General features: G+C 49.0%; 1 pseudogene; it reads left to right on the plus strand.

Moving 5' to 3' along the window:
* LOC141164059 (DNA-directed RNA polymerase III subunit RPC2-like) overlaps positions 1-19995 on the plus strand; it is a 338189-nt pseudogene that overhangs the window by 243709 nt on the left and 74485 nt on the right.

Below are 19995 nucleotides of genomic sequence, written 5' to 3' on the forward strand. Positions count from 1 at the left end.
CACTACGTCATGCTGCTGACAGATTCGCTTTAATGAGCCGGGTTCGAAAGAGTAATCTGGCGTGTTCACACTGCATTTTGCAATGTCTTTCAGAATGGTTTCTAGACATATGCCTCCAACCAAAACGTATCCTATAGATTTACATTGCAAAGAGGGAAAAAAAAAATGTGGGAATTGGATACCTAGTCACTGTTGGGTTAATAGAGGGCTAATTTTGACGCATGCGTTGGGAACTTTACCGCGAACACAGTGTGAATATAGCCTAAATGGACAAGCCCTTTACATTTGTAGTAGTATGACTTATACATGGACACGAATATTAGTAGTCTATTTTCAGTAGTCGTCATATACTTTTTATAGTGTTTGAATTGATTATTTTTTCTACTTTGCATTCAGTTTTTATCCTATTTCTCTCTTGTTACATCATTGCTATAACCGGCAATGCTAATTACTTGTTAAATAGAATAGCACCAGGGGATAGTAATATGAGCAGGAGTATAGAGAGTCTTAGAGTGTGATAAGAAGGAATAAAGATGATTCTCCCGAGGAACGCGCCTGACTCCTCATGCCTGGCAGACGACTCGAGCGAGCGACCGCTCCTGGGGCTGAGGATTTCTATACACTGCTGTAATTATGTGAGTGCCGGGACTCCCTCCTCATTATTTCACTGACCGTTTACAGGAGCTTTGAGGATTTCCTCCATGAAAGTCTGGTGGAATATTTGGATGTGAATGAAGAGAACGATTGTTACATCTCTCTGTACGAACACTCCATATCCAAGTAAGTGACCGCTTTCTCAAAAGTTCATACTAGTTGTATTTCATTTTTTTTTTCTAAATGTTACACCAAAAACTAAATTAAAAGGTCACTTTCAACAAACTTTGTATAAATCTATAGTACAAGTGATTACAAGAAACTTTGGAATTTGTCTTAGAGATCTGATTCTTTCTCCACTTATGAGCCACTTTTTCTCTACCCTTATATCCTGAACTTCTGTGTCACACTGAACAGCTGCTAAAATCCATCTTGGTCTAAACAAAAACTACCAGCTCACCGAGGGATCAGATTACAGATGTTTATTGACGTTTATGGAGAGCGGGAGAGAAGCAGAGTGAAGAGAGAAGAACAGACACGTAAAAGCAGTGCTGCAGGGTTCTAATGAGTGTTTGTTTTTTTCAGCTCTGGATTCACAGTTACACTGCTCAGTACTGTTGTATAATATCCTCCTACGTGTGCTGGTGTCTGTGTACGGCGTATTGAGACATCATAGCAGCTAGGCTGTAGCTTCAAGAAAGATTCTGCAGATGGGAAACTGGTGACTAATGCCGGATGGAAGTCATATAATGAGCAGAAGTGTTATTCTTTATGTACAGCTTATTCTGAAAAATCACACCACTGTGTCCAGTTTTGCATCTGAATCCTTGAAAATCGTGTAGCTCATGGATGACTTATATGCATTAATTTATTTTCTCATTCCTATTGACTAAAATGGTCAAGTCTGATTGTCAATAACGGACTAGAACGGATTTGATCATACGAATACGTGAGAAAAGCCCCATAAAATGTCCATTTAAAAAAAAAAAAACATACAGTAAAAGCCACTACTACAAGCGTAATTTTATTTTTTCCCCTGAAAAATGCTGTTAGTCTCCTGGATGATGCGGTAAAGTGAGATTTTTACAAAGTTTTGAATATTTTTAAAGGGATATTCCCATCTCCAACATCCTGTCCCAATATGTAGTAGGTGTAATAATAATAATATTAGCAAATACCTCCAATTAGATATGTAGTATAGTTCTTCAGATTCGCTATGTCGCTTACCCCATGTGAAAGGCATTTCAGTAGCTTAGGTATCCATGGTTACGACCACTCATATAGTGACCTTAGCTTTTAGTGGTCGTAACCATGTGCCCTGCACATGGAGAAATCGATAGCGATCAGAAGAACTATAATGATCAAGAAATAAATAAATAGATAGTGATCAATAGCAATATCAATCTATGAAAATATGTCAATTTATTAAATACAAATGTTTCCTGACACATATACATGTAGTAACAAACTAACAAACATATAAAACACCATAAAATAGTGGAAAAACACCACTGTCTAAGGAGCCAGCTGATATATTATAATAGAATCACGTATATAATGATACAACAAATACTATATATGATAATTCAATGAATGAAGAAATGCAGAGCGCACAGGCTCAGTGCAATATCTGCGATGGTCAATGATGCATAGACCCTGCAATGCACTAGTTAAATAGCAGGGTAAATGTGTAAAGGCAAGTGAAGCACATAAAAGGCTGAAAAAGCAGAGTATGGCAAAAAGCAGTACCTGTTTCCCCACACTGAATGGTGCCCCCACAAGGATAAAAGTACGATCCTAATGGATAACCAAATAGGTCCCTATAGCTAACATAAGCTAATGACCACAGCGGAACCTAAAACACTAAATAAGGGGATGATACCAGAAAGTGAGAGCCTGTGCTGAAAAAAATATAATAGGAACAGCTGGCGCCGCGGAGCCCAACGCGTGTCGCCACTCACGGTGGCTTCATCAGGGGCATATGCAAGAAACATACTAATGTCAGTTAATATAACAGCCAGTTAATAAGACAATTATCTTATTAACTGGCTGTTATATTAACTGACATTAGAATGTTTCTTGCATATGCCCCTGATGAAGCCACCGTCACTTTCTGGTATCATCCCCTTATTTAGTGCTTTAGGTTCCGCTGTGGTCATTAGCTTATGTTAGCTATAGGGACCTATTTGGTTATCCATTAGGATCGTACTTTTATCCTTGTGGGGGCACCATTCAGTGTCGGGAAACAGGTACTGCTTTTTGCCATACTCTGCTTTTTCAGCCTTGTATGTGCTTCACTTGCCTTTACACATTTACCCTGTTATTTAACTAGTGCATTGCAGGGTCTAGGCATCATTGACCATCACAGATATTGCACTGAGCCTGTGCGCTCTGTATTTCTTCATTCATTGAATTATCATATATAGTATTTGTTGTATCATTATATACGTGATTCTATTATAATGTATCAGCTGGCTCCTTAGACAGTGGTGTTTTTCCACTATTTTATGGTGTTTTATATGTTTGTTAGTTTGTTACTACATGTATATGTGTCAGGAAACATTTGTATTTAATAAATTGACATATTTTCATAGATTGATACTGCTATTGATCACTATCTATTTATTTATTTCTTGATCATTTTGATGATCACTATTAGTTAGCATCTCCTCTTTCCCAAAAAAAAATTTTTTCACTTGTTAGTTCATGAGATGCTGCAGGTAGATCCCGTTTATTAGATGGTGCCCTCCTCATTTATGGTGGTTGATCAGAAGAACTATACTACATTTCTAATTGGAGGTATTTGCTAATATAATTATTACATTATATTTGTAAGACTTGTCTTTGTTCCGATGCCTCGCACTTTATAGTAATGGATGTTGTCTGTGATTTGTATTTTAGGCAAACCACCCATTTGAAAATTGAACCCTTTACATTGCTCGGGGTTTGTGCTGGACTTATCCCGTACCCACATCACAACCAGTCCCCAAGAAACACTTACCAGTGTGCTATGGGAAAGCAAGCCATGGGTAAGGAAATGTTTACTTAGGCCGATTTATAACAACGCTCATTTCCAACTAACGTTCATCGACAGGTCTTCACCCTGCTCTGATCCATTAGGGGATATAGCCTCCACCCTGTGGCTTTCCAACAAGTGTGAAACTAGGACTTCCCAAGAGAAGTGCATTGTGGGAATCAAAAATAACCAGGAAAGGGAATGGCAGATCCTGGAGAGGATCAATAAATGTGAAAAAATCATTACCAAAAAAGCATAAGCCCCACTTGTCTGCTAGCCTCTACTACTCAACTTTTATTTGTGTGTTAAACCATTGTGTGATTTTAGGGATAATGTAAAATCCAAACACTTTTTGTAGATCTCTATCAATAATATGAACATATAGCACATTGAGTGCTTAAATTGATCCAGAACAGTATTTGGGAGTTCTGTCCTATCAATATTTGTTGCGTAACCATCAGTGTGTGATTAAAACTGAAGCGCACATTAGTAGTATCCCACCACAATATGTTTCACCACAATAGCGGCTTCATCAGAGGATCAGACAGTCACATTTTGTTCCATCCCCTGATGAAGTCGCTGTTGCAGTGAAACCTGTTTGAGGGGACACTTCAACAGTGCGAGCTTACAAATGAAGCACACATTAGAAGTGTCCTCCAAACCACAAACAGATTTACCGTGATAGCAGCTTTTTCAGGGGATGCAGCATCTGAGGTGTTTATTATGAGGTTCTGCAGCAGCCAAGGTGTGTATTATGAGGTTCTGCAGAAGCCGAAGTGTGTATTGTGAGGTTCTGCAGCAGCCGAGGTGTGTATTATGAGGTTCTGCAGAAGCCGAAGTGTGTATTGTGAGGTTCTGCAGCAGCCGAGGTGTGTATTGTGAGGTTCTGCAGCAGCCGAGGTGTGTATTGTGAGGTTCTGCAGCGGCCGAGGTGCGTATTGTGAGGTTCTGCAGCGGCCGAGGTGCGTGTTGTGAGGTTCTGCAGCGGCCGAGGTGTGTATTGTGAGGTTATGCAGCGGCCGAGGTGCGTATTGTGAGGTTCTGCAGCGGCCGAGATGCGTATTGTGTGCTTATCTATGGAATTTCCAATATAAAAATGACATTATTTTTGCCAGTATTATTTACAGACCTGTCATTTGGACATTTTTACTAATGACATAATAATTTCACTATAACGGGAATTTTGATTGACGTGTAAGACAATGGCCGGCGCTGCTCGTACAGCCGGAGACCAGGAGTGATGTCTCATAGACAGATTTCCGGGGGTAAGAAAAAAAAAAAACGTGAGGGTTTTACTGGATTTGGCTTCCTTTGCTGGAACACATTCGTTCCTTGCCACACACAGTCAGACTGGATCAGTGTGCACAGAAAGCCAATTCAGCCTCGCACAGGCCTTTTGTCATCTTCTCCCTGAATGAGGGGCTTTTTTTTCCCCTCCTTTTTTTTTCTTTTTCCCTTTTTTTTTTTCTTCGGAGTGTCATTTGCAATTCATTGTCTCTGTTTTCTGAGGTCGGTGTATTCAGCTGCCGTGACCCCGGGTCTTGCACATTTAGCTCCTTGGATACAATGCGCTGACGTTACTGTCGATGGTCAGGATACAAAAGCTGCAAGATATCCTAAGCCATAAAAAAAGCCCTTTGTTTCTGTTATTACCAAACACCTGAATAAAGAAGGAGTCAGATAAAAACCCACAAAAAAGGGAGAAAATTGGCACCAGACATCCAACGAGTACGAATGTCATAAGCGAATGGATATGGAGCTGCTCCGATGCATCTAGGAAGAAAAGTTATAGAAGAATTGTTTATTGAAGGGGTTCACTAGGAAGAAAATAAAAGGTCATTATAATGTTTCTATATACTTTTTTTAATTAGCAAATCACAATTAATTTGTTTAGAGAGGTAATCAGCATAGGATTAAAACGAATGCCACCTTGTTAAACTGATCGAAACCTCTCCTGGAATGTTAATGACAGGAGCCTGTGAGCATGTGCAGTAGGAAGCTCTGCCCCTCCTTTTATGTATAGGAAACTGTGCTCCTAGTGGAAAATCTGATCTAATATTGGAAATACCAGGGGTCCTGAGGTATGAAGAGGCTGCTCACACTGCTGCCCACCTTGTCTATCTGATCTAATACTGGAGATATCAAGGGTTCTGTAGTAAGAAGAGGCTGATCACGCTATTGTCCACGATGTCTATCAGATCTAATACTGGAGATACCAGGGGTGCTGAGGTAAAAAGAACCTGCTCACACTGCTGTCCACCCTGTCTATCTGATCTAATACTGGAGACACTAAGAGTGCGGAGGTAAGAAGAAGCTGCTCACTCTACTGTCCATCATGTCTATCTGTCCTAATACTGGAGATACTAGGGGTGCTGAGGTAAGAAGAAGCTGCTCACACTGCTGTCCACCCTGTCTATCTGATCTAATACTGGAGACACTAAGAGTGCGGAGGAAAGAAGAAGCTGCTCACTCTACTGTCCATCATGTCTATCTGTCCTAATACTGGAGATACTAGGGGTGCTGAGGTAAGAAGAAGCTGCTCACACTGCTGTCCACCCTGTCTATCTGATCTAATACTGGAGACACTAAGAGTGCGGAGGAAAGAAGAAGCTGCTCACTCTACTGTCCATCATGTCTATCTGTCCTAATACTGGAGATACCAGGGGTGCTGAGGTAAGAAGAAGCTGCTCACACTGCTGTCCACCGTGTCTATCTGACCTAATACTGGAGATACTAGGGGTGCTGAGGTAAGAAGAGGCTGCTCACACTGCTGTCCACCATGTCTATCTGATCCAATACTGGGGATACCAGTGTAGCTGAGGTAATGAGAGGCTGCTCACACTGCTGTGCACCATATCTATCTGACCTAATACTGGAGATACCAGGGGTGCTGAGGTAAGAAGCAGCTGCTCACACTGCTGTCCACCCTGTGTATGTAACAGTATAACAAGATGGCACTTGTAATGTATCATAATGGTTACTTCCCTATTAATAAACAACCAACTAAAAAAAAAACCTATAAAATATAACTTTATTTAACTAGGTCTTAAAAATACTGGGGGAAAAGACAACACAAAGCAAAAAATGTGTCTAGGGTGTCCAGAGAAAGATGGGGGCAAGAAATCGACGGGGGTTTAAAGCTATAAATCACCCTGCCTGCCCGTGGAGGTTGGCACCCTAGGATTAGTGATATGGCACCCCCGCTTACCGTGGACTAACCCTTCATATCCCTATAACACCCTATATATGAGCTTGACACCAAATCACCAAGTGAAAAACACCAATTAAATTACTGCTAAGCGGCAGGTTGTGAGTGGGAGACAGTTCCTGTATCTAGGAAACTATCACAGATAAAGGTGTGGACTTTTGGGAGAGTATACCACCAATAAAATGGTGTAAAGGGATGATTACACACTTATATAAAAAAAAAGGGAGCTTTAATGCCATAAACGTATGCAGAGCAGGGTGCACCACAAACAAAATAATGCAAAAATTCAAGTAGAGGATGCTACATCATGTATGGAATAAATTACATACACAAAATAGGGAAAACCATATACACAAAAGAGGGAAAAGCCAATATACAAGTGATGAGCACACCTAATCATGAATAATGAAAACATATCTTTATTAAACACCATAGAAAACACAGTAAAAACATGTTAAAAACCAAACATCAAGAAACGTGATCAAGCACCCCTGGGTCTACAGTAGACAAGGCAAACACTGAAAATACTCTGTATGATTATTTGGTAATATACATCGGGGATAAATATCCCAACAGGACTTTTACTGAGTCACAAAATACAGAAACTTGGTGAACCAGGGACCCCTTAAAAGTATAAGCACAATAGTTACAATTGGAAACAATAGGGTCTGTGTAGCCACCGATATATACAGGGCCTAGTCAGGTCAGGAAATGGTGGAATATAAGAAGAAAAGGTGCATGGTATATGTGACGCGCCCCTGGGCCTGCTGTGTCGCGCAGCGTCTCGCGCACGGGGGGGCTTACCCGGAACCGGATCAGATGAGGGTTGTAGTCTCCGAGTGGCGGGGACCCGGTCCGTGCCCAGGGAGTCAAACTCAGTGTGTGGCAGTCTTGATAGGTGTTATTTGAGTGTCGACTACGCCACCCGTTGATTTGCAGCTATGGAGCTGCCGCTGCAGGGCAGACCGCTGAGGCCGGTGTAGAATTGTGCAGCGTGATAGTATAACCCCCAACGGGAGGGGTATGGCCTCAGGGCAGCCGACGTGGAAGATGGGGGTAGCAGGAACCACTCAGAGACGGTGCGGTGTAATTCAGGGTCTTTACTGGTAACAACGATAGACCCTCCCGGAGTACTTGCTAGCGAACGGGGCCTGGTCAGTCCTTGAGCAGATGAGACACCCCCTGGCCAGGCGGAGTTGTAGGCCTCCCAAACTGACTGTACTCTTCTGGCTACCTTGCTAGAAGCGGATATAAGTAGCCCACGTCCCTGAGTGTGCCGTGTGGTGCTCGCCCGTATGGCCGGTGACTCGGGGCCTTCTAATGGCTTCCGCTCCACGATGGCGGTGCTGGTCCCACGCGTGTGACCTTGCCTTCGGGTTTCTGGGCCTGAGGACCTGAAATCCCCTGCCGGTCGGCTTCTGCTGCTGGGTAAGAGTTAGTCCCCACAGCCTCGGACGCCGGGTCCGGTAAGAAAGCTTCTCAGTCAGGGCGAGCTCTGCAGCTGCCAGCCCCTGACTCGTAGTAGTATTGCTCCCACTGAGCTTCTGCTGTTTCTTCCTATGACTGTTTCTCGTCTCTACTCTCCTTGACTCCTAACCCTGCCTCAGCCCCGGGTTTATATAGGGGAAGTTCTTCCCCTCCCAAGACTGGGCAGGAGGTGTGGCATGCACAGGATCCCTGACCAAAGGACCTCCCACCTGCTCTCAGACATAACATTACATTACTGTGGAAACCAGACCCCTGGGGTGCCACATTCCCCCCTAGTGAAATTTAGTACTCCGGGACTAAACATATTTTAGAAAAACATAACAAGATATAACAACAATAATAGTACAATAAGAAGAAACACATAAAGGTGGTCACGGCATGTCCGTAACCGGGTGCAGTCTTTGAAGAAAAGCAAGGTGTCCATTTCACCAAAACAGGGAGACGTAACCAGGTAGGGGTTTGTCCTGCCCCGAGTCCTTAACAGTCTTTAGTCCGTCCTGGGTTACGCTCCAACTATGTACAAAGGATTCCCGGTAAATCCACCAAGGACTCCTACAAATAACTAAAAACACAAAATTATACACAAGCAACAATACACAGGTAAACATAAATAAAACAATTTATACACTTCAAATCCTCCAACGTGCGGGTAACTGGCCTCTAGTGGCCCTAGTGGACCTACGGAGCTGACTGTCTAGCCCTGAACTACAGGGTGTAGGAGCTGTCAAGGGTAAACTGGGCAGCTGTCTACCGGCTCTTTGGCTCACTAGGGATATGGCAGGCTCACTGCAAACAGAGGGTTGATCCTCCTGGTCTGCGGGTGTGGGGTCTTCTGCCTCCTGGACCGTCTGTTCTTCCAGCTCTACCTGTTGCTCCGTAGGTGCTTGGGATGCTGGTTGGAGGAAGGTGAGTACGGGTACCACAACTGCACCATTGACTTGAGTCCAAGACCGAGGGAAGTCCCCAAGCACAGTACTAACCATATCTTCCCGTTCCTCTACGGGTCGATGGTCTTCTTGTTCCTCTTCAGGGTTTCTCAGTTGTTCTGGACACTTCTTCAGGTGGTCCCGGGATACAATGGCTGTGGTTTCCCCTCCGTCTTTACTGATGGTACAAACCTTCGGGTTCTCGTGGCTTGAGGGCAGTACGGTGTACGGGTCCTTCTCCCACTGGTCGTCCAACTTGTGGAGCCGTCTCTTCCTCTTCAAGACCTGCTCTCCGGGTACCAGGGGAACAGCGGGAGCATACTGGTTGTAAGTTTTCTCTTGTCTTTCCCTAGCCTGACAGAGACTTCGCTCCACGCTCTCCTGTACTCTCCGGTACTGCTGCTGCCTCTCTGTGTCCCAGTCTGCTTCTGGTGAAGTGTCCTCGGGTGTCAGGACTCCCATTTCCAGGTCAACAGGTAACTTACCAGGTCTTGCCCTCATTAGGTAAGCCGGGGTACAGTTGGTGGAACCTACCGGGATGTGGTTGTATAGGTCCACCAGATCGGGCAACTTCTCAGGCCACAGACTGCGTTCTTCCAGGGGCAACGTTTTTAGAAGATCCATTACCACCTGGTTCATTTTCTCACAAAGTCCATTAGTTTGCGGATGGTAGGGTGTCGTCCTTATCTTCCGGCAGCCATACAGATTGCAGAATTCCTGGAAGACCTCCGCTTCAAAGGCAGGTCCCTGGTCCGTCAGCACTTGGTCCGGGTACCCGTGTGGACGGCAGAAGTGCCTCTGGAAGGCTCTAGCTGCTGTTTGAGCCGTTAAGTCCTTGACGGGGACGACAACCAAGAACCGGGAGTAATGATCCACGATGGTTAACGCGTAGACGTAGCCACTTCTGCTTGGGGTCAGTTTTACATGATCCAAGGCTACCAGTTCCAACGGTTGCCGGGTGACGATGGACTGCAGGGGAGTCTTCTGGCTGGCACGGTCCTTCCTTCTCAGGTTGCACGGGCCACAGTCTCTGCACCACTTCTCAATGGTTCCCCTCATGCCTACCCAGTGGAATCGCTCGCGCAGCAGGAACTCCAGCTTCTTCCACCCGAAGTGTCCAGCTCCGTCGTGGTATGCCTCCATCACCATGGCTGCGTCTTTTCGTGGCACCACTACTTGCCAGATTAGTTCATGCGTCCGGGAGTTAACCATTCTGCGGCACAACTTCCCCTTGTAAAGGAACAGTCGACTCCTCTCTGCCCATAGTTGTTTGGCTTCCTCCGGAGCGTCTGGTTCAAGGCAAGCCTCCGGGCGAGTCAGCACCTCCTTCACCAGTCGGACGGCAGGGTCGCTGTCTTGCGTTTCCGCCCAGTTGTAGTGAGGTAAGGGGTTCAACGTAGCAGCCTGCTTACTCCTTACCCGGTGGGAATGCTGGATAGTCCCATGACGGTGGAACGCAGGGAGTTCAACTTCTTCCAGTCCCTCCGGATCTTCTCCTTCGTCCGGCAGGTTGGGCATCCTGGACAGGGCGTCCGCGTTGGTATTGGAGCGTCCGGCCCGGTATTTGATTGTGAACTCGTAGTTGGACAGACGGGCCATCCACCTCTGTTCCAGGGCACCGAGTCTTGCCGTGTCCAGGTGTGTCAACGGGTTGTTATCCGTGTACACGGTGAACCGGGAAGAAGCGAGGTAATGCTTAAAGCGCTCGGTGACTGCCCATACTACGGCCAGGAACTCTAGCTTAAATGAGCTGTAATTCTCGGGGTTCCTTTCGGTGGGTCGCAGCTTTCGGCTGGCGTAGGCGATTACTCGTTCCTTCCCCTGCTGGATCTGGGACAGTACGGCTCCTAGCCCGATGTTACTGGCGTCGGTGTAGAGGATAAAGGGCTGGCTATAATCCAGGTACGCCAGGATTTCGTCCCCCGTGAGGGCCATCTTCAGCTGGCGGAAGGACTCTTCTTCCAGCTCCTCCCATTTGAAGGGCGGCTTCTGGTTCTTGGCCTTCCGGGACTGGCCTATCAGGAGGTCCTGCATAGGTGCTGCCTTTTTGGTGAAACCGGGAATAAACCTTCGGTAGTAGCCTACCAACCCGAGGAACTGCCGCACTTCTTTTACGCTGGAGGGGCTTGGCCATTCCTTAATTGCGGTGATCTTATCAGGGTCGGGAGCCACTCCGTCAGCGCTCACCACGTGTCCCAGGTACTGCACCTTTGGTTTCAGGAGGTGACACTTGGAGGGTTTCACCTTTAGGCCGTAACTCGCCAGAGCTTCGAACACTTCCGCCAGGTGTTTCAGGTGGTCCTCATACGTCTTGGAATATACGATGACATCGTCCAGGTACAACAGGACCGTCTCGAAGTTTCTGTGGCCCAGACAACACTCCATTAGTCGTTGGAAGGTTCCTGGTGCGTTGCAGAGTCCGAACGGCATGCAGGTGAACTCGCTAAGTCCCATCGGGGTGGTGAATGCGGTCTTCTCCCGGTCCGCCTCTGCTACAGGAACCTGCCAGTACCCGCTAGTGAGATCCAAGGTAGAGAAGAAGTTAGCAGATCTTAAAGCAGCCAATGACTCCTCTATCCTTGGTAAGGGGTACGCATCCTTGTGTGTGATACGGTTGATTTTCCGGTAATCTACACACATCCTCATGGTGTTGTCTTTTTTTCTGACTAAGACTAGTGGAGCTGCCCAGGGGCTACAGCTATCCCTGATCACCCCAGCCTCCTTCATGTCTCTAAGCATCCCCTTGGCGTGTTGGTAGTGGGCAGGGGGTACGGGTCGATACCTCTCTTTTATAGGAGGATGGTCTCCCGTGGGGATGTGGTGTTCTACCCCCTTGACTCGCCCAAAGTCTAACGGGTGTTTACTGAACACTCTCTCGTACTCTTGAACCACCCGATAGACTCCTTGTTTCTGGTGTGCGGGAGTGGAGTCAGTACCCAGATGTAGTTGCTGACACCAGTCCTCCATGTTTTTCTTAGAGCCGTTACCTTCCTCCGGGTGAGATGGAGGCAAGGGTTCCACAGATTGTATAGAATTTTGGTTAATGGTATATAATTTGGCTAGCTTGGCATACCGGGGCAGGTACACTTCCCTCTCCCCGATATTTATTATGCGAACGGGCACCCTCCCATGGCGTACATCAACCACCCCCCGTGCTGTCAAAATGGTGGGCCTACTGTCCGAGTAAACTGGTTCTACCATTGCCTGGTAATCCCTACCTCTCAGACCAATAGCTGCCCAGCACCAAATCATCATTTCACTTTTTGGGGGCATGGCAATAGGAAAAGGGTCACACATTCTTACGCTACCAATCTCACCACCGGAGAGTTCTATCTGTTGCCGTCGCATCAGTGCCCGGATCTCTTTCTGGAGCACCCGCTGCTCGCCGGAGCTGGCGTTCTTGGCAACCTGCTGTAAAAGGAAAATCACCTCTGCAAGACAATTTTCAATTACATTAGTTCCTAGAGTTATTTTTGGGTGACTCTCATGTTTGTCAATATCTACAATGATCAGTCCCTGAGCTGCCAGTTCGACTCTACCGATTTTGATGGTCACCTCTTTAAATCCGATCTGTGGCACGGGCTGGCCATTGCTGGCGATGATACTCAAGTCGTCGTCAGGGTAGCGGGTAATATCCGAGTCATTCCAGTACTGCTTAAAGAGCACGTACGGGATGGTGGTGACCTGTGACCCGGTGTCCAGTAGGGCACTCATGGGAATGCCATCCAGTACCACAGGCAAGACTGGACGTCCTCCCACATATCTGTCGCGCCAGTTCGATGGGCCTGGTGATCTTTTTCCTGGGGGTTGGCCCTCTACCCCAGGTTGTGCCCGTTTAAAGAACAGTACCTTGCCATATGTCCGGGTTGATTGCAGCGGCGGCAGATGGGTCGTCCGTCTTCGCTGTATCGGTCACTGGGTCTTCCTCTGGCCGGTGGGGTCCTCCTTGGTCGACCCCACGGGATGTCCTCCGGTCCGGATGCCAGCTGGATCTTCCCTGGGGTGGAAGCCTGTAAAGACTGCACAGTTCGGGTTAGCGCAGCAACGCTCTTAGCTAGCTCTTGGACCTGATGGTGTAGGTCTGGAGCCGGGTCATTGTCCAAAGCCTGCGCATCAGCTCCCACAGGCCCTGCCGACAAGGGCGCCGCCTCCTGGTGGTAAGTGATAGCTGGGCGCCTGTGGGTCACAACGCCACCCGGTGCCGGTTCTCGGAGCACCCGGATGGCTCTGTCCTTGAACTGTGCAAAGCCCAGATGGGGATCCTGTAAGGCCATCGCCCGCAACTGGGTTCGGTGGGCATTACAATATAGTCCCTCTATAAATTGTTCGGTCAACAGCCTGTCCTCGTTTCCCACTCCATCAGGGTCGGTCTGCTTAATGGCCCTCAGGGCCTCTTGTAGGTTTAGTGCATAGTCCCTTATACTCTCATGCGCTCGCTGCTTGCACCCGTAGAATCTAAGCTTAATCTCGGCTGAGGTGCGGGTATCAAAGGTATCCTTCAGCCGGGTTAGTATCCCTGCGACAGTCTTCCTCCCAGGTGGCCAGGATTTTACTTCCCTTTTGGCTGCCCCGGTTAGTTGGGCCACCAGGATGCTCACTTTTTGCTCTTCTGTGAGGGGGTACACCTGGAAGAGGCTATCCAGCTTTTCTCTAAAGTCATGCAGGGTATGTGACTCCCCTGAGTACTGGGGTAGCCAAGCTGCTTCCGGGATATAGGGCATGGTGAAGGGCATAACTGCAGCAGCGGTGGTGCTGGCGGGGGTTGAGGCAGTGAAGCTCTCCTACGCATCCGACATCTTCCTCCCCCCTAGTGGACCGTGGCCTACCTTGCGATGATCCTGTTCCGTAGGCCGCGGCTCCGCAGTAGATCGTCAGGGTTGAGGACCTTCCGTCGCGCTCTGGTGACGTCGGCGTCTGCTGGGCTCCTTCCAGGACCTTACGCAACGTCCGGACGTGAGGCGGGGCTTCAGTTCTCGCGCGCTTTCGGAGTCCACGCCCCTCTTCTTCCCGCGCGGCGTCCTCAAGATGGCGTCCAATGGCGGGAAAACTCCACGGATGGCGGGAAGAAGGCCGAAGATGGCGCCGGATGGCGGGAAAACTTCGCGGATGGCGGGAAGAAGGCAGAAGATGGCGCCGGATGGCGGGAAACCTCACCACTGGTAAGTTTGAACAGTCTTTGCTTTTCAGGCACGCAGTACCCGGTGGTTGCGGGCATGAAATCCTGCCGACTACGCCAAAGTTGACGCGCCCCTGGGCCTGCTGTGTCGCGCAGCGTCTCGCGCACGGGGGGGCTTACCCGGAACCGGATCAGATGAGGGTTGTAGTCTCCGAGTGGCGGGGACCCGGTCCGTGCCCAGGGAGTCAAACTCAGTGTGTGGCAGTCTTGATAGGTGTTATTTGAGTGTCGACTACGCCACCCGTTGATTTGCAGCTATGGAGCTGCCGCTGCAGGGCAGACCGCTGAGGCCGGTGTAGAATTGTGCAGCGTGATAGTATAACCCCCAACGGGAGGGGTATGGCCTCAGGGCAGCCGACGTGGAAGATGGGGGTAGCAGGAACCACTCAGAGACGGTGCGGTGTAATTCAGGGTCTTTACTGGTAACAACGATAGACCCTCCCGGAGTACTTGCTAGCGAACGGGGCCTGGTCAGTCCTTGAGCAGATGGGATCTCCCCTGGCCAGGCGGAGTTGTAGGCCTCCCAAACTGACTGTACTCTTCTGGCTACCTTGCTAGAAGCGGATATAAGTAGCCCACGTCCCTGAGTGTGCCGTGTGGTGCTCACCCGTATGGCCGGTGACTCGGGGCCTTCTAATGGCTTCCGCTCCACGATGGCGGTGCTGGTCCCACGCGTGTGACCTTGCCTTCGGGTTTCTGGGCCTGAGGACCTGAAATCCCCTGCCGGTCGGCTTCTGCTGCTGGGTAAGAGTTAGTCCCCACAGCCTCGGACGCCGGGTCCGGTAAGAAAGCTTCTCAGTCAGGGCGAGCTCTGCAGCTGCCAGCCCCTGACTCGTAGTAGTATTGCTCCCACTGAGCTTCTGCTGTTTCTTCCTATGACTGTTTCTCGTCTCTACTCTCCTTGACTCCTAACCCTGCCTCAGCCCCGGGTTTATATAGGGGAAGTTCTTCCCTTCCCAAGACTGGGCAGGAAGTGTGGCATGCACAGGATCCCTGACCAAAGGACCTCCCACCTGCTCTCAGACATAACATTACATTACTGTGGAAACCAGACCCCTGGGGTGCCACATATGTGTCAAGGAAAAGGAGGAGGGAGGCTATCAAGAGCTCCCAAGATCCCAAATCAATTGTGAGGTTCTGTGCAGACCATCACTAAGGCCAACTCGCATGAGTCCATGAAAATGGGAAAAAAAACATGATATGGTGTTGTTAAGAACAACAAGGATGTAAGGAGATACTGTGACGTGCAGAGTAGTGCTGATGCTTTAAAAGAATTCAGCTACTATTGGAAGTAACACAAGCACAGGAGACAGGAAGTGTTGTGCTCCAGAAGCATCCAGCAACTAGAGGGGTTAACACAGTCACAGGAGAAGGGGAGTGTTTTAGCAGAGCCCCAGGGGGATTGTGGGGAAGTTGTTTACTGTCTGGCTGGGGCCGAAGAGAAAGGTGGTATGTGTGTTCTGTATCTCACAGAAACGTCTCTTCAGTGAAAAGGATTCAAGTCAGGAGTGAGGCTAAGCACAGGTCAGGTAGAGTTCCTGAACTAGCAGAGCGGAGTATTGTCCGGCAGATAGATAAGGACTGGAAGAAATGGTGTCACAGGGATCATCTCCCTCAGCAAACCCTCCCCCCCTCCTCCATCTCACTGTGCTGTAAAGAATGCTGTGTTCATTAATGTGCCTTTGCATTAGAACTGTGCTGTCCTGTACTAGTGGGAAGACTGTGAACTGCTGTGCTGCTAAGGAAACTGTACTGTTTGTCACTGGAGCCTGTTGCTCATAAGACTTAACTTGCACTGGCTGTGCGGCTTCTTATTAAATGCTACTGTTCTACCGTTTATGAGGACTCTTGTCAAGTGTGTCTGGTCAGCCAGTGAAATAACCTATGTGTCTGAGCCTGAGGGTCAATACCCCTGTGTGCCTGAGAGAAGCTGCAGCACATGGTCTATGGTCACCCTGAGTAACGGTTCCCCCAGGATTCCAAAGAATTCATGTAACCTGTCTCGCCCCTATCTGAACCTAGCGGCGTGCGTGTAACAATACCCCACGCATATTGCTGTTATAACAGCTTCATCAGGTATGCTTGCCTCCCCTCATGAAGCTGTTGTCAAGAACGCGTATTGCTGTTGCAACACCTTACCATGGTTTCTTTCCATTCTCATGGACTCATGTGACTTGGCATTAGTGATGGTCTGAACTGGACCTCACAATTGAGTTGGGATCTTGGGAGCCCTTGTAGACCCCCTTTCTGCTTGATAGCCTGCCTCCTCCTTTTCCTTGGCACATATACCATGCATTTTTTCTTCTTATATTCCACCATTTCCTGACCTCCCTAGGCTCTGTATATGTCCGTGGCTCCACAGACCACTGTTGTTTCCGATTGGGGTCCCTGGTTCACCCAGTTTTTGTATTTGTACCTGTATTTTGTGACTCTGTAGGAGGAGGCCCTGTTGGGATATTTATCCCTGGTGTATATTACTAAATAATCATACAGTGTATTTTCAGGGTTTTCCTTGTCTACTTTAGACCCAGATGCATTTGATCACTTATCTTAATGTTTGGTTTTTAATATGTTTTTACTCTGTTTTCTATGGTGTTTAATAAAGACATATTTGTATTATTGTTACGGGTCCGGGTGGTGGAACCTCTGTGCCGCGGTGCAAGGAGGGACCCAGAGGGGCGTAAGTAAGTATCTATCTGAACCGACCCTCGTCAGACGGCGGCTAACGACTCCGTGACCAGGGAGGATCCGAGCAGAGGGACCAGGTGCTACTCTGGGGATGACCTTGTAGAGAGCAGGTGGCTCCCACAGGTCAGATGACTGAGACTGACCGGTATAGCGGGTGGGCACGACTAGCAGGCAGAAGTCTCTGGGTTGGCTGATGGGTGGTCACGGTACGTGACAGAAGAAGTCTCTTGGCAAGCGGGTAGGTGGTCACGGCAAGTGACAGCGGGAGCCTCCAGGTAGGCTAGCAGGTGGTCACGGCAAGTGACGGCGAGCAGGCTGTAGTCTCAAGGCTGACAGGCAGGTGGTCACGGCATGTGATGGCAGAGCCTCCAGGTAGGCTAGCAGGTGGTCACGGCAAGTGACGGCAAGCAAGCTGTAGTCTCTAGGCTGACAGGCAGGTGGTTACGGCATGTGACGGCAGAGCCTCCAGGTAGGCTAGGAGGTAACAGGCGGGTAGTAGACGCGCTCTCCCAGGTGAGCGGGTTTAGCAGGCACGACAGGTAGCAGGCAGGTAACTGGCAGGTGCTTCCTGGAACGAAGGTGGACTTGCCCATAGACAGACTGGCGGAAGACCGGAGGCAGACTGTCGGGCAGGAGGGAAGAGAAGCTAGCCGACAGGACTGGTGGTCAGGCTGGCAACGGGACCTGAGGGCTGAAGCAGAGGTAAGTATTCTGTGCAACAACTTTGCTCGGGCACCTCCATTTTGGAGGAGGTGCCTTATATATGGGAAGTCCTCCGGCTATTGGCCGGGGACTCCTTAGGACGGCGCGCGGTCCCTTTAAGAGAGAGGGAGCGCGCGCGTGCCCTAAGCACAGTGCCCGGGAAGGAGCGCGCGCCGGCAGCAGCGAGGGAAGGAGCGCTGGAGGACGCCGTGCGCTGAACAGGAAGGTGAGAGGGACGGCATCTCTGCCTAGCAGGGGGCAGAGACGCCGATGCTACAGTACCCCCCCTTTAGGCTCCCCCTTTTTTAGGCCAGAGAGAAATTTCTCAAGGAGAAGCGGAGCGTTGATGTTCTCCCTGGGTTCCCATGTTCTTTCCTCAGGACCAAACCCCTTCCAATCCACCAAAGAAAAGGTTCTCCCTCTTACCCTCTTGGTGGCCAGGATACTCTCCACTTCAAAGACGTCCTCAGCAGAAACCGGAGTAGGAGGAGTGCCTGGATTGTCGGAAAAAGTGTTAAGGACAACGGGTTTGAGGAGGGATACGTGGAAGGAGTTGGGAATGCGTAGGGTGGCCGGGAGTTTTAATTTGTAGGCCACTGGGTTAATTTGCCTGAGGACTTCGAAGGGTCCGATGAATCGAGGACCCAACTTGTAGGAGGGTACTTTGAGCCGCACATGTTTGGAAGAGAGCCAAACCTTGTCTCCTAGACGGAATTGAGGTGGATCCAGACGTCATTAACGAAGTGCCGGAGGTAGCTGGTAAGGATCTGATTGATCCGCTCCACTTGACCATTGGACTGTGGGTGGTAAGCGGAGGAGAAATCCAGGGTGACGTCTAGCAGCTTACATGTGGCTCTCCAGAAGCGTGATGTGAACTGAACCCCACGATCCGACACGATGTGGAGGGGAAGGCCATGGAGACGGAAGATGTGGCGGATAAAGTCTTTAGCCAGCTCGGGTGCAGATGGGAGACCAGGCAGGGGAATGAAGTGGGCCATTTTAGAAAAGCGGTCAGCGACCACCCAAATGACTGTACAACCGGCAGAAACAGGAAGATCGGTGATAAAGTCCATAGCAATGTGCTGCCATGGAGCAGCAGGTACGGGAAGGGGCAGGAGATGGCCAGCTGGTAGATGTCTGGGAACTTTGTTACGGTCACAGGATGAACAGGCCGCGACGAAGTCTACAACATCCTTACGCAGGGTAGGCCACCAGTAATGCCGGGTAATGAGCTGGAAGGTCTTCTTTTGGCCAGCATGGCCAGCTAGTTTAGAAGAATGTCCCCAGCGAAGAACCCTCTCCCGATCTGGTACTGCTACAAACGTCTTACCGGGTGGAAGACAAGTCAGATCCAAGGGGGCCACATTCATCACCTTGGAGGGGTCAATGATGTGCGTAGGCTCCTCCTCTTGATCAGAGGACAGGAAGGACCGGGACAAGGCATCAGCTTTGATGTTCTTGTCTGCCAGGCGGAAATGAAGTATGAAGTCGAAGCGGGCAAAAAACAACGACCACCGGGCCTGGCGAGGATTAAGTCTCTGGGCATTTTGGAGGTATGCCAGATTTTTGTGATCAGTGTAGATGATCACTGGGTATAGAGCTCCTTCAAGCAGGTAGCGCCACTCCTCCAGTGCCAATTTGACGGCTAGCAATTCTCGGTCTCCTATGGAGTAGTTGCGCTCAGAAGAGGAGAAGATTTTGGAGAAGAAGCCGCAGGTTACCATTCTGCCGGAAGAAGATTTTTGGGTAAGTACTGCTCCGGCTGCGGAAGAGGAGGCATCAACCTCCAGGTAGAATTGTTTATTGCAGTCAGGACGGTGCAGAACTGGAGCAGAGGAGAAGGCTTGCTTTAAGGAAAGGAAAGCTTCCTCGGCTTCGGGCGACCATACCTTGGGATTTGCCCCCTTACGGGTGAGCGCAGATATGGGAGCAGTCCGGGACGAGAAGTGTGGAATGAAGAGACAATAGTAATTGGCGAAGCCCAGGAATCGCTGTATCGCCTTCAACCCCTCCGGACGGGGCCACTTTAGGACAGCAGAGAGCTTCTCGGGATCCATTCGCAAGCCTGTCTGGGAGATAACATAGCCCAGGAATGGAAGAGAGGTCTGCTCGAAAAGGCACTTCTCGTATTTAGCATAGAGGTGGTTCTGCCTGAGCCTAAGCAGGACCTGACGAACATCCCTCCGGTGTGTGGGAA

The sequence above is a fragment of the Phyllobates terribilis genome, unplaced genomic scaffold (assembly GCF_046119375.1).
Source record: "Phyllobates terribilis strain yellow unplaced genomic scaffold, ASM4611937v1 Scaffold_10__3_contigs__length_209671492, whole genome shotgun sequence".
Lineage (NCBI taxonomy): Eukaryota > Metazoa > Chordata > Amphibia > Anura > Dendrobatidae > Phyllobates > Phyllobates terribilis.